Source organism: Ascaphus truei, chromosome 12 (genome assembly GCF_040206685.1).
Source record: "Ascaphus truei isolate aAscTru1 chromosome 12, aAscTru1.hap1, whole genome shotgun sequence".
Lineage (NCBI taxonomy): Eukaryota > Metazoa > Chordata > Amphibia > Anura > Ascaphidae > Ascaphus > Ascaphus truei.
Window position 1 is genome coordinate 1508426 of NC_134494.1, and position 14627 is coordinate 1523052.

The window sequence follows — 14627 nt, forward strand, 5'->3', positions numbered from 1 at the left end:
TAACACGGTACTGATACTCTACATGGATACACACACACACACACACACACACACACACACACACACACACACACACACACACACACACACACGAGCAAAAGATATGGTGCCAAAAACAGTACTATGTGAGGATGTGATAATTAAACTAAGGTGACCTATGGAAATTAATTAAGAAGTGTATATAGTGCTGTAAGTGTATATGATTGTGATTTGTGTATAAATATTGACGCGTATACCATATAACGTATGTATTCTACTATACTAAACAATGCAACACAACCATAAAATAGTGAAAAAATAAAAATTAACTGAAGTGCAAAAAAGTGCCAAAAAAGAGAAAATAAAAAACATATAATAATAATTGAAAAGTCCAACCAGTCCTTCAAAGTTAGTCCATAATGGGAGGTATTGGATATAAACAAGGGGGTCTTCGGCTGCTCTCACACGGGATAAACCAACTCCACGGGTATCTAGAAACACAAAAAGAGAGAGAGCGCACGCCCCATAGCATAACACTGTATGTATTCCCCTTTTAAAATAAACATACAGTGTTATGCTATGGGGCGTGCGCTCTCTCTCTTTTTGTGTTATATAAACAGAGGCGGCACATTTTATTTGAGTGCGGCTAGCTCCGCAAGCCTGGGGATGCCCCGGCATGCTAGCCGCACTCCCTTGGCGTGCCACGCGTCATCGGGAGCCTGCGCCCCCTGCACGCGCGTCCAGGGCTCCCGAGGGAGCCCTGGTGTCCCGCGATGTGGGGGGACGGCAGCAGGGGGTTCCGGGGGACCCGGCAGCGGGAGGGAGAAAGCCCTGATCGGAGGGCGCTCCTCCGTGTCTTCGGCGTGCGCCCGGCACCCTCTGGCGCGCGCCAGGTTACTGCTGCGGCCGAGAACGGGCAAATGCTCGAATAAACTCAGCCGCAGCAGCAGTATATATATATATATATATATATATATATATATAAAAACCAACATCACAGCTTGCACTCAATGTACTGGTTCATATAGACAGGTGCTAGTCTCAAATAATAGAAAAACAACATTACCATTCTCTCGTCCGGTAAAGAAAGACTGCACTCGGTTCAGTAATCATGCCCAATACAGTTTTTCATGATTACTGAACCGAGTGCAGTCTTTCTTTACCGGACGAGGAGAATGGTAATGTTGTTTTTTTATATATATATATATATATATATACACACATACAGTGGTTGACAAATCACAAAAAAATCTACTCGCCACCTAGTACCAAACGTGTGCTGCTTGGGCCAATATTTACTCGCCCGGGGTTTAAATCCACTCGCCAGGGGCGAGCAAATGTATAGGGTTTGTCGAACAGAGTGTGTGTGTGTGTGTGTGTGTGTGTGTGTGTGTGTGTGTGTGTGTGTGTGTGTGTGTGTGTGTGTGTGTGTGTGTGTGTGTGTGTGTGTGTATATATATATATATATATATATATATATATATATATATATATACACAATAGGGGTCTGCGCTCGTGTGTGGAACGCCAGAAGTATAGGATATATAAAATTAATTAAACCGGTAATAAATCATAAATACATCAACATAATATTAATGAATTAATATAATGATATACCAATGCAATATATCCTAAATAATGAAATTAATTAATATACCAAAAATGCACTGTGAATGTCCAATATAAAAAAAAAAGCTAAAAACATACAATTATACATATTTGTGTGGTGCTGTGAACTTTGCCTTAATCTGCTCAATGCAGATAGTCCTCTAGAGTCCAACAAATAAGTCCAATAATTGGGGAGTGACAGTGGCACTATTAGGACCAACAGGCAGCTTCTTAAAAGGCACAACGACCCCCCTCTCCACCTGCATAGAAAAATATAAGAAAAAAAAAAGCGCCAAATCCTAGTGCATTACTGTGCAAAAATAGATATATTTAATTCCCAAAAATCTCAATAAAAATGAACTCACAAACATAAAACAATTAAAAGCATTGTATGAGTAATACTCATGCTCCTAGGACCAGGAAACGCTGCTTTGCTGCTGTAGTCCCTCCGTGACTCCACTGGAACAGATTGCTGCCTCCGTTGTTCACTGCCTGCAGGAACTGACGTATCAGGCACTCCACGATGGTCTCTCCCCCGGTATACACCAAACAGTTGATCTTTAGTTCCCACCGGGAACGGTTGAGAGTCGCGGACCAGCGGGTGACGTCACGGGAACAGTTCTAATTACCGGACCGGTACAGATACTCAGCAGTTCAATGGCAAGCGTTGCAAAGTCCACTGCACACCTTCCCTACGCGTTTCATCTGATTTACAGACTTCTTCAGGGGATGAACTCTGGGTGTGTGGTGTCTCATGTTATATACCTCCCAAATCAAATTAGCTTAATTAGTTAAAAGGCAAAAAACAATGTGTTGGCAATTTGAATTGTACGTGGAACCGATTGAATACACATGTGAACACCTAATGTTGCATCCACATCACTAAATACTTGCCAGCACAAAGAAATATATATACAATACTGATGAATACCAGTTATACTATAAAATTATTAAAACAAATATATAGTTGATGTCCTTGTCTATGTTATTTTGTTGTAATTATACGGACTACAAGGGTGTATCTAGAGATATCAAGAGAATATACTGTAGTTGCCAACACCTCAATATAAATGATATTTAGCAACAGTTATACATTTCATATGTTAAACAAAAAATTAATATTATTATTCTTATAAAACAAAAATTATTTCATAATCATGTCCTTATTTGTTTTAGTTAAACATACTATAAGGGTACATCTCAAGATATCCTAAATGCCCCAATGAACAGAAGAGTTAGATATTTATTCAATACAATATAAATGTGGCTTAAAGAGGGTAGATCAATTAATGAACAAGAAAGAGCATAATAGTCTCTTAGATACCATTGATTTTTATCTTGGTACATTATTTATATTTTACTTAGTATTATCATGGATAAAGATTGAAACCATAATCCCTTATGAGTGGTTTTCCTCTTAATATTGCAGAACCATTTGTGATATTAAATGAGTGTTAGTCAGTGTCCCATAAGATGGAGGTTAAAGTATCTTTGTGTTTATGTATATAAATCCAATTTGGACTATAAAATAGAACCAGCGTGGAAAAGAGCAGCATTGAACTCCATAAAGAATATAATATGGAGTTAAGAAATATATTAGGAAGTTTAGGACCGGGCATGTATCCTAGGTCACTTGAATCGTCAGCCCAGTAAGATTGCATGGTTCAGCTTACTCCCAACACTCCTCGATGGGGGGGGGGAATAGAGGGGGGAGAGGGGGGAAAAATGTGATGGTGAAAAAATGGAAATCTATGTGTATGTGATACGTGAAATAACAAATATAAATAAATATTAATAAATGTGTCCTAGTATGGCACTGTGTTATATGTATATGTATGTGCTATCAATAATAATAATAAACCCTTAACTAATGTTAATGTGCTATCATAAATACTTAACACCATAATGGGTGAATTTATATTAATAATCACCTATGTCAGGCGATCACGAAGGGAACATGTGACCATGTTCAACCCAGACCTCCGTGGTCACCAGACTTGTAATGGTTACCTAACCTACAGTAACAAGGAGCAAAAAGAAAAAAAGGCAAAGAAAAAGGCAAAGAAAAAACAGGAGAAAAATCCGTCCCAAAAAAATAGACAGAGGTCAGATTAGATGACTGTGCTGACATCAATACAATCATTTAGGCCTTCTGGACTCAATGTATTTAATTCGTAGATCCAGTATGTTTCTCTCAGATTGAGCAATTTGTGCCTGTCTCCACTCAGAAGTGTAGAATTTATAGCCTCAACCCCCATGATTACTAATGAGGACGGATCTTTATTGTGCTTCAATTCGTAATGTCTGGATAGACTATGTGTTTTTAACCCATGAATTATATTACGTCGATGTTCCAGGAATCGTATACATAGGGGCCCCTTTTGGTTCTACCAATATACTGAAGCCCACAGGGGCATGTAATCGCGTATACAATGTGAGTGGACAGACAGTTGATATGGCCTTTTATTTGATGTACAGATCCATTTGAGTGGGATGTGACACTCTCAGTCTTTTTTAAGTGTTTGCATGTAAGGCATCTTGAGCGATTGCACAGGAAATTACCATTTTTAACGTTCTTATTTGTTTGTACAGCATTTCTGAATTTTCTCAGTCTACTGGGTGCCACGATTGATTTTATATTTCTGGCCTTCTGAAATATCACCGGTATTTTGGGTGGTAGATTTTTGCCTATGATCGGATCATTAAGCAAAATTCCCCAGTGTTTGTTTAATATATTTTAATTTTTTGTGAAGAACAATTGAATTGTGTAATAAATTGAGGGACAATGATCTCATTCTTGTCCCTTGTCTGCCTATTTTTATTTTTTTCTTTTTGTAATTATATTGCCTTTTGACTGGTCTAAAAGTTCTTGTCTATCCAGTTTACCAACTTGTTTAAAAGTTTCTAGGACCTTATGGTGATTGTAACCTTTGTCCACAAACTTTTTTACAAGAGCGTCCCCCTGGGGCCAAGTAGTCCGAATCAAGAGAACAATTCCTCCTGATTCTGAGAAATTGGCCCCTGGGGACGTTCTCCAACCATTTGGTGTAGTGGTTGCTCTTATAATGTAGGTATGCATTTGTGGACCACTTTTTTGAAAAATGTTTTTGTTACAATTTCGTTCTTATTGTTCACCATTAGTTCTAAATCCAAAAAATTAATATTGTATTTAATTATATCAAAAGTGAACCTCAAATCCATCTGATTGTCATTAAAATGCTGTTAGAATCTCACTCAATGCCTCCTGTTCACCGTCCCAGATGAACTCAGGTCGTCTATGAAACGGCCATAGTACACCAACCAGCCCCCCAGCCTAGCATTCCCCCACACATGAGTATCCTCCCATAGGCCCATGTATAGGTTTGCATAGCTGGGGGCAAAGCGGGTGCCCATAGCCGTTCCACAGATCTGTAGATAGTAATCATCCCCAAATAAAAAATAATTATGTTCCAGAATGAACAGGATAGCATTTAAAATGAACTCTCTCTGTGCTTTGTTTATAAGATTGTCCTTTTCCAAATAATGTGATACACTGGCGACACACTTTATTCGAGCTCGGCTAGTCCCACGAATTCGGGTATACCCGGGTGAATTGAGGTTTGTGACTGTTTTCTGCCCGAGTGCATTGAGGTATTTTCCAAGCAGGGATTGAAGCATTTTATTCCCCGCTGGCTGCAATACTGCACAGTATATATATATATACTGCATTACAATTCATGAATTTATGCCATCTCGTAGACACGCGAAGCATTGCAGCCTATTAAATCCTAATCATTATCATTTAACAGATTAGCCGCCCGTCAGCCAGGCATGAACCCAGGCTGGGAAGGCAAACACAACGGGGCTTGTCAGAGGTGAGGAGCGGCGCATTCCAGGTATCTGCCAGGTACATACTGGGTATTTGCTCGAATAAAGTGTGTCGGTGCAGTATTGCTGCCACTCCCTTTGTATGACCAATGCATGTATACAGAGAGGCCACATCACATGTGGCCCAAATGTAAGTGGATTTCCAAGGTATCCCTGAGATTGAGTCTATAACATGCAGCGTGTCCCTAATATGTGATCTTAACTTGACCACCATAGGTTGTAAAAAATGGTCAACATACTGGGACACGCTGGACGTCATAGACTCCACCCCAGAGACAATAGGTCTCCCTGGTGGGTTAGTGATATCTTTGTGTATCTTGGGTATGTGGTAGAACACCGGTGTTCTAGGGTTTTCGTTTGAATAAGAAATCAAATTCTGCCTGTGTGATGATTCCCTCATGTTTTGCCTCTAAGAGGAATATTTTGAGATCCTTTTGGTAGATGTCCATTGGGTCTCTTTGTAGAGGTATATATGACTTCACATCACCTAACAGAACGATTTGCTTCTGCTATGTATACACTCTTATCTTGAAGCACTATTCCGCCCCCTTTGTCTGCCTGTCTTATTACAATTTCACTATCTTCGCTCAACTCTTTTAGAGCCTGTAGTTCGTTTTTGTGTAAATTCCTTTTATGTAATGTAAGTGTGTTTTGACAGAGGGATTCAAAGTCTTTCAGTACCAGTGTGTAAAAAGTATCAATGAACCCCCCCTTAGCTTGATAGGGAAAGAAGGTAGATTTTGGGATAAAAGGTGAATGTTTGATGTTAACTCTAGAAGATTCTACAGAGGTAGTTTCAGCAACAGTGGAGGAAGACAATACTGGATCTTCCAAATTATCTACAGTATCCAGTACAACATCATTCAGATGTGTAGTATGTTGTGTAAAGATGTCCAAATTTTGGCCACAGTTTGTATCAATGTCAGCTATGTCAGAGCCATCTGCCAGGAGTGAAGTCATGGCTTTAATGCAATCCCTCTCCTGAGAACTGAACATCTCCTCCTTCTCTTTGCCCTTCATAGTGAAAAATCTCATAAGTGTGACCTTCCTAATATATTTATTTAAATCTACAAATAAATTGAATTTTTTAGGTGAACTACTAGGTGCAAAGGAAAGACCTTTAGAGAGGAGTGCGGTATGATGTGCTGACAATACAAAACTTGATAGGTTGAAAATACCGTGACTCTCCGGCATCAATGTCCTTAGTCTGCCTTCCTTCTTTCTTTGTTCACGCTGCCCAGATCGTCTTCCTCGCTGCTTCTTTTTCTGCGTTGTGAGGGGTGTTCCCGCGCTGTGGGATGTCTGTCCCATAGTGGGTAGGTTCTCCTTTTCTCTCTCTCTTCCTCCTTTTTCACCAATTCTAAAAAAGAAGCAGTGTGTGAGGTTATTTTAGACCGTGGTGGTGTTGGATCCCTACTAGTATGTTTGGGAATAGTCCCACTATTACCTCCACCTTCTTTAGTAGCCAGATCTAAATTCTTTGGGGAATCTGTCAAAACCTCAAATCTATTCTCTGTAGAACACCCCGGTGTAGTGGGTTTATTTTCCTTCTGTTTGTTCGTCCTAGGTGTATGTGTTCTAGATGTTACTCCTGAGGTATGTTGGTAGTCCCTACTTCTTTCCCTATATTTGTGTTGTTTCTTCCCCTTCTTGGGGGGATAGTGGTGTTTGGAATCATCTCGCTTGCCTCTTTTCCAATTGGTAACCTGATTGGTAGCATAATCATTAGTATCTCTCTGATATTTTGTATCTTTACGTTCCATAATATCTTTTTCATAGTTTAATACTCTCTTGTTCACTAATTGATCCAATTCCTGGAACTCTTCACTTTCTATATATGGCATTAAAATATGTTGTACCTCCTCTATTTCTTTCTCAGTGAATTTCACTCTCTCCTCTCTGTATGAGATTAATAAGCGAATCAATGAGAAGGAACAACCTATGTGGTCAAGTTAAGATCACATATTAGGGACACGCTGCATGTTATAGACTCAATCTCAGGGATACCTTGGAAATCCACTTACATTTGGGCCACATGTGATGTGGCCTCTCTGTATACATGCATTGGTCATACAAAGGGAGTGGCAGCAATATCACATTATTTGGAAAAGGACAATCTTATAAACAAAGCACAGAGAGAGTTCATTTTAAATGCTATCCTGTTCATTCTGGAACATAATTATTTTTTATTTGGAGATGATTACTATCTACAGATCTGTGGAACGGCTATGGGCACCCGCTTTGCCCCCAGCTATGCAAACCTATACATGGGCCTATGGGAGGATACTCATGTGTGGGGGAATGCTAGGCTGGGGGCTGGTTTGGTGTACTATGGCCGTTTCATAGACGACCTGATTTTCATCTGGGACGGTGAACAGGAGGCATTGAGTGAGATTCTAACAGCATTTAATTACAATCAGATGGATTTGAGGTTCACTTTTGATATAAATAAATACAATATTAATTTTTTGGATTTAGAACTAATGGTGAACAATAAGAACGAAATTGTAACAAAAACATTTTTCAAAAAAGTGTCCACAAATGCATACCTACATTATAAGAGCAACCACTACCACAAATGGTTGGAGAACGTCCCCAGGGGCCAATTTCTCAGAATCAGGAGGAATTGTTCTCTTGATTCGGACTACTTGGCCCAGGGGGACGCTCTTGTAAAAAAGTTTGTGGACAAAGGTTACAATCACCATAAGGTCCTAGAAACTTTTAAACAAGTTGGTAAACTGGATAGACAAGAACTTTTAGACCAGTCAAAAGGCAATATAATTACAAAAATAAAAAATAAAAATAGGCAGACAAGGGACAAGAATGAGATCATTGTCCCTCAATTTATTACACAATTCAATTGTTCTTCACAAAAAATTAAAAATATATTAAACAAACACTGGGGAATTTTGCTTAATGATCCGATCATAGGCAAAAATCTACCACCCAAAATACCGGTGATATTTCAGAAGGCCAGAAATATAAAATCAATCGTGGCACCCAGTAGACTGAGAAAATTCAGAAATGCTGTACAAACAAATAAGAACGTTAAAATTGGTAATTTCCTGTGCAATCGCTCAAGATGCCTTACATGCAAACACTTAAAAAAGACTGAGAGTGTCACATCCCACTCAAATGGATCTGTACATCAAATAAAAGGCCATATCAACTGTCTGTCCACTCACATTGTATACGCGATTACATGCCCCTGTGGGCTTCAGTATATTGGTAGAACCAAAAGGGCCCTATGTATACGATTCCTGGAACATCGACGTAATATAATTCATGGGTTAAAAACACATAGTCTATCCAGACATTACGAATTGAAGCACAATAAAGATCCGTCCTCATTAGTAATCATGGGGGTTGAGGCTATAAATTCTACACTTCTGAGTGGAGACAGGCACAAATTGCTCAATCTGAGAGAAACATACTGGATCTACGAATTAAATACATTGAGTCCAGAAGGCCTAAATGATTGTATTGATGTCAGCACAGTCATCTAATCTGACCTCTGTCTATTTTTTTGGGACGGATTTTTCTCCTGTTTTTTCTTTGCCTTTTTTCTTTTTGCTCCTTGTTACTGTAGGTTAGGTACCATTACAAGTCTGGTGACCACGGAGGTCTGGGTTGAACATGGTCACATGTTCCCTTCGTGATCGCCTGACATAGGTGATTATTAATATAAATTCACCCATTATGGTGTTAAGTATTTATGATAGCACATTAACATTTAGTTAAGGGTTTATTATTATTATTGATAGCACATACATATACATATAACACAGTGCCATACTAGGACACATTTATTAATATTTATTTATATTTGTTATTTCACGTATCACATACACATAGATTTCCATTTTTTCACCATCACATTTTTCCCCCCTCTCCCCCCTCTATTCCCCCCCCCCTCCCCCCCCCCCCCCATCGAGGAGTGTTGGGAGTAAGCTGAACCATGCAATCTTACTGGGCTGACGATTCAAGTGACCTAGGATACATGCCCGGTCTAAACTTCCTAATATATTTCTTAACTCCATATTATATTCTTTATGGAGTTCAATGCTGCTCTTTTCCACGCTGGTTCTATTTTATAGTCCAAATTGGATTTATATACATAAACACAAAGATACTTTAACCTCCATCTTATGGGACACTGACTAACACTCATTTAATATCACAAATGGTTCTGCAATATTAAGAGGAAAACCACTCATAAGGGATTATGGTTTCAATCTTTATCCATGATAATACTAAGTAAAATATAAATAATGTACCAAGATAAAAATCAATTGGTATCTAAGAGACTATTATGCTCTTTCTTGTTCATTAATTGATCTACCCTCTTTAAGCCACATTTATATTGTATTGAATAAATATCTAACTCTTCTGTTCATTGGGGCATTTAGGATATCTTGAGATGTACCCTTATAGTATGTTTAACTAAAACAAATAAGGACATTGATTATGAAATAATTTTTGTTTTATAAGAATAATAATATTAATTTTTTGTTTAACATATGAAATGTATAACTGTTGCTAAATATCATTTATATTGAGGTGTTGGCAACTACAGTATATTCTCTTGATATCTCTAGATACACCCTTGTAGTCCGTATAATTACAACAAAATAACATAGACAAGGACATCAACTATATATTTGTTTTAATAATTTTATAGTATAACTGGTATTCATCAGTATTGTATATATATTTCTTTGTGCTGGCAAGTATTTAGTGATGTGGATGCAACATTAGGTGTTCACATGTGTATTCAATCGGTTCCACGTACAATTCAAATTGCCAACACATTGTTTTTTGCCTTTTAACTAATTAAGCTAATTTGATTTGGGAGGTATATAACATGAGACACCACACACCCAGAGTTCATCCCCTGAAGAAGTCTGTAAATCAGATGAAACGCGTAGGGAAGGTGTGCAGTGGACTTTGCAACGCTTGCCATTGAACTGCTGAGTATCTGTACCGGTCCGGTAATTAGAACTGTTCCCGTGACGTCACCCGCTGGTCCGCGACTTCAACCGTCCCCGGTGGGAACTAAAGATCAACTGTTTGGTGTATACCGGGGGAGAGACCATCGTGGAGTGCCTGATACGTCAGTTCCTGCAGGCAGTGAACAACGGAGGCAGCAATCTGTTCCAGTGGAGTCACGGAGGGACTACAGCAGCAAAGCAGCGTTTCGTGGTCCTAGGAGCATGAGTATTACTCATACAATGCTTTTAATTGTTTTATGTTTGTGAGTTCATTTTTATTGAGATTTTTGGGAATTAAATATATCTATTTTGCACAGTAATGCACTAGGATTTGGCGCTTTTTTTCTTTTCTTTTATATATATATATATATATATATATGAGAAACAAGAGAAAAAGCACCTGATCCATGTGTAAAATCTGGTAACAAAATTTTAATAAAAAATCACAAGACAAATGCACACTCACAATTTGTCAATGCAAATTAAGCATTGTATGGGTAAACCCATGCGCCAACAAGTAGCTACTCGCCGAATGTTTACTTCAGTACATCAGACCTCACTGCTACCGGTGCATCACAGTCAGATGTCCCTCCGGAAATTCAGGTATACAGTCTGTTGTTCCAGCATTAGATGCTGTGTGTGGCTCATGGAACGCCCTCCCTCTCCTGGCAGCAGACGCACAAGCTATTCCACCTAACGTAGCTCCTTGAAACCATGTGCCCTGTGTGATTGACTGAATTTAGTAGAAAAAAACATCAGATCGTTCAAATTTGCCTGATTTCTACCAGCTTTTCTACTATATTTATCCTTGGAGGATTCAAGCAATTCCAAACTCACCATCCGTGCTGCTTTAAGAAAGGAATCTTCAATATAGGATTTTTCAAAGCCCTTGAAGGCAAACTTCTCCTTTGAAAGGCCTGACTGTGTAACGAAATCCAAGTCGGTTGAGCAATTACATCTCAGCTGACTGAATTGGCGATTACTTTCAGCATGGAGGTAGCTATTTGTAGCTACCGCCTTAATATGCACATATGTTTGGATCTCGTTACCAGAATCTACCTTAAGGAGAAGATCCAGATAGACAATGCTGGTAGGATCCACAGTGTGTATGAAGATCAGTCCAAATGCATTAGTGTCAAAGTGTTGAAATAATTAATATCACCAAAATCTGAATTCCAAATAATAAAAATATCTTTATGAAACGGCCATAGTATACCAAGCCCACCCCTACTGGGTTACCGGTCCAGACCTGGCTTCCTCCCAGCAACCCATAAATAGATTGTCATAACTGTTGGCGAACCTGGTCCCCATGGCCGTTCCACAGATCTTGAGATAATATTGTGAATAAAGTAACTTTGTGTGTTAGACATCCCCTTATCACTATCCAAAAAGTATTAAACTGTTGATAAACCCTTGTTTTGATCTATTCTGTACGTCACAAGTGACCCAAAGATAAGAAGCTTGCCACTTGATCTTAGGCACGTTCTATAGTGCCTGGCGGCGCGCGCGCGGATTTTTAGTTGGCTGACGTTAGTCAGCCTTTCTATAGAAGGGAAAGGGGAGCCGACAGACAGCGGCAAAGATGAGGAAATTCATCTTTTCGCCCCGCTGCCTGCACGCGTGCGTGTGTGTGTGGTGTCAATGATTGCAGAAGTTAAAAAAATATATATTTATTAAAGTTTTTTTTTTCTTTAAAAAAAAAATCTTATCCAGGACTTCCTTTCACTCACACAACCCATGCACACACATACATATACACACATATACACACATATACACACATATACACACATATACACACATACATTACCTGCAGCTCCGGGCACTTTATACAGGAAAAGCATGCGGGACGTGCACGCGCGTTCGCATAGGCACGCACGGCCGCATGCTGTTTATAACAGCCCTTAGAGACAGAGTCGATGACATGCAAGCTGTCCCTAATATGTGGTCTGTACAAAATGATCTACATACTGGAACAGGTTGGACGTCATCGACTCTGTCCCCGAAACAATGGGTCTGCCAGGAGGGTTAACAAGGGATTTGTGCACTTTAGGTAAATGATAAAAAAATAGGCACCCTCGGATAAGTTATATATAAAAATTTAAATTCTGTGTCTGTTATAATGTACTAGGACTGGAACTCTTTGAGAACACACTGCAGGTGTGCCTGGTACTGCAGAGTGGGGTCGGACCAGATCTTGATATAGGAAGCTAAATCCGACAGGAGGCAGATGTCTTTACCAATATAGACAACTCTGTCCTGTAAAACAATCACTAGATCCTCCAGTTTTCGTAGTTCCCTCAATGCTAGATCCTCACCTCGAGAGAGATTCCTCTTAAGTTGTCTTTGACTGATCTTTGCATAGTTGTTAAAAGTCACGGTGGACCAAAGTATAAAACGTATCTATAAAGTTTCCCTTAGATTGATAAAGGAAAAAAAGGTTTAGCTTTAAAAGGGAAATAAACGATCGGAAAGATTTTATCAATTGCCAAGACGTCAGAGGTAGTGACAACTTCAGGAGTAGATACTCCTTGGGAACCCATATCATTAATAGACTCCAACCAAAGTGAAGCTAAATTATCCAAGTGGCCGTGATTTCCGGCATCAAAAATCGGCTTACGTTTACTTCCATTATTTTTAAGTAGAAAAATATCCATATAAAACGGTTGAGGTCTACAAATAATTCAAAAGAATCTGAGTAGGCATTAGGGCAAAATGACAATCCTCTATTAAGTACTCTAATTTGAACAGGGGAGAGAACATGAGAGGTCAAATTGAATATACCTGTGGGTTCAGGCACCATCAATCTCCTCAATCGTGATGCTTTCTTTTCTTGTATTTCTCTAAACAATTACAGGTAGAATCAAATTCTCATTCTCCAGATTGTTTGGGTGCCAAATCTAAACACTCATACAAGCTTGATGAGGGAAATCGTCATTTTTTACGTTTTAAGTCACCCTTAACCCTCACCAGGGAACAACATTGGGCTCCTCATTGGGAACAGATTGTGCCTGAACCCACAGGTATGATTCTCTGCTATACCCAAGTTTACTGCATGGACACCCAGGTAAATACAGTATATGTTAGTGGAGTGCATGGACACCCAGGTAAGTACAGTATATGTTAGTGGAGTGCATGGACACCCAGGTAAGTACAGTATATGTTAGTGGAGTGCATGAAATCCCAGGTAAGTACAGTATATGTTAGTGGAGTGCATGAACTCCCAGGTAAGTATAGTATATGTTAGTGGAGTGCATGAACTCCTAAGTAAGTACAGAATATGTTAGTGGAGTGCATGAACTCCCAGGTAAGTATAGTATATGTAAGTGGAGTGCATGGACACCCAGGTAAGTACAGTGTGTTAGTGGAGTTTATGAACTCCCAGGTAAGTACAGTATGTTAGTGGAGTGCATGAACTCCCAGGTAAGTACAGTATGTTAGTGGAGTGCATGAACTCCCAGGTAAGTACAGTATATGTTAGTGGAGTGCATGGACACCCAGGTAAGTACAGTATATGTAAGTGGAGTGCATGGACACCCAGGTAAGTACAGTATATGTTAGTGGAGTTTATGAACTCACAGGCAAGTACAGTACATGTTAGTAGAATGCATGAACTCCCATGTAAGTACATTATATGTTAGTGGAGTTTATGAACTCCCAGGTAAGTACAGTATATGTTAGTGGAGTGCATGGAAACCCAGGTAAGTACAGTATGTTAGTGGAGTGCATGGACACCCAGGTAAGTACAGTATATGTTAGTGGAGTGCATGGACACCCAGGTAAGTACAGTATATGTTAGTGGAGTGCATGGACACCCAGGTAAGTACAGGCATACCCCGCATTAACATACGCAATGGGACCGGAGCACGTATGTAAAGTGAAAATGTACTTAAAATGAAGCACCTTTTTCCACTTATCAATGCATGTACTGTACTGCAATCGTCATATACGTGCATAACTGATATAAATAATGCATTTGTAACAGGCTCTATAGTCTCCCTGCTTGCGCACAGCTTTGGTACAGGTAGGGAGCCGGTATTGATGTTCAGGGCGTGCTGACAGGCACATGCGTGAGCTACCGTTTGCCTATTGAGCGATATGTACTTACTCGCGAGTGTACTTAAAGTGAGTGTCCTTAAACCGGGGTATGCCTGTACAGTATATGTTAGTGGAGTGCATGGA

The 14627-nt window shown here is 39.4% G+C and overlaps 1 protein-coding gene across 1 annotated transcript in view; it reads left to right on the plus strand.

Annotated features, from left to right (window-relative positions):
* The window catches only part of LOC142464297 (uncharacterized), a 35463-nt gene that overhangs the window by 4836 nt on the left and 16000 nt on the right, over window positions 1-14627 (plus strand). The window lies entirely within an intron of this gene.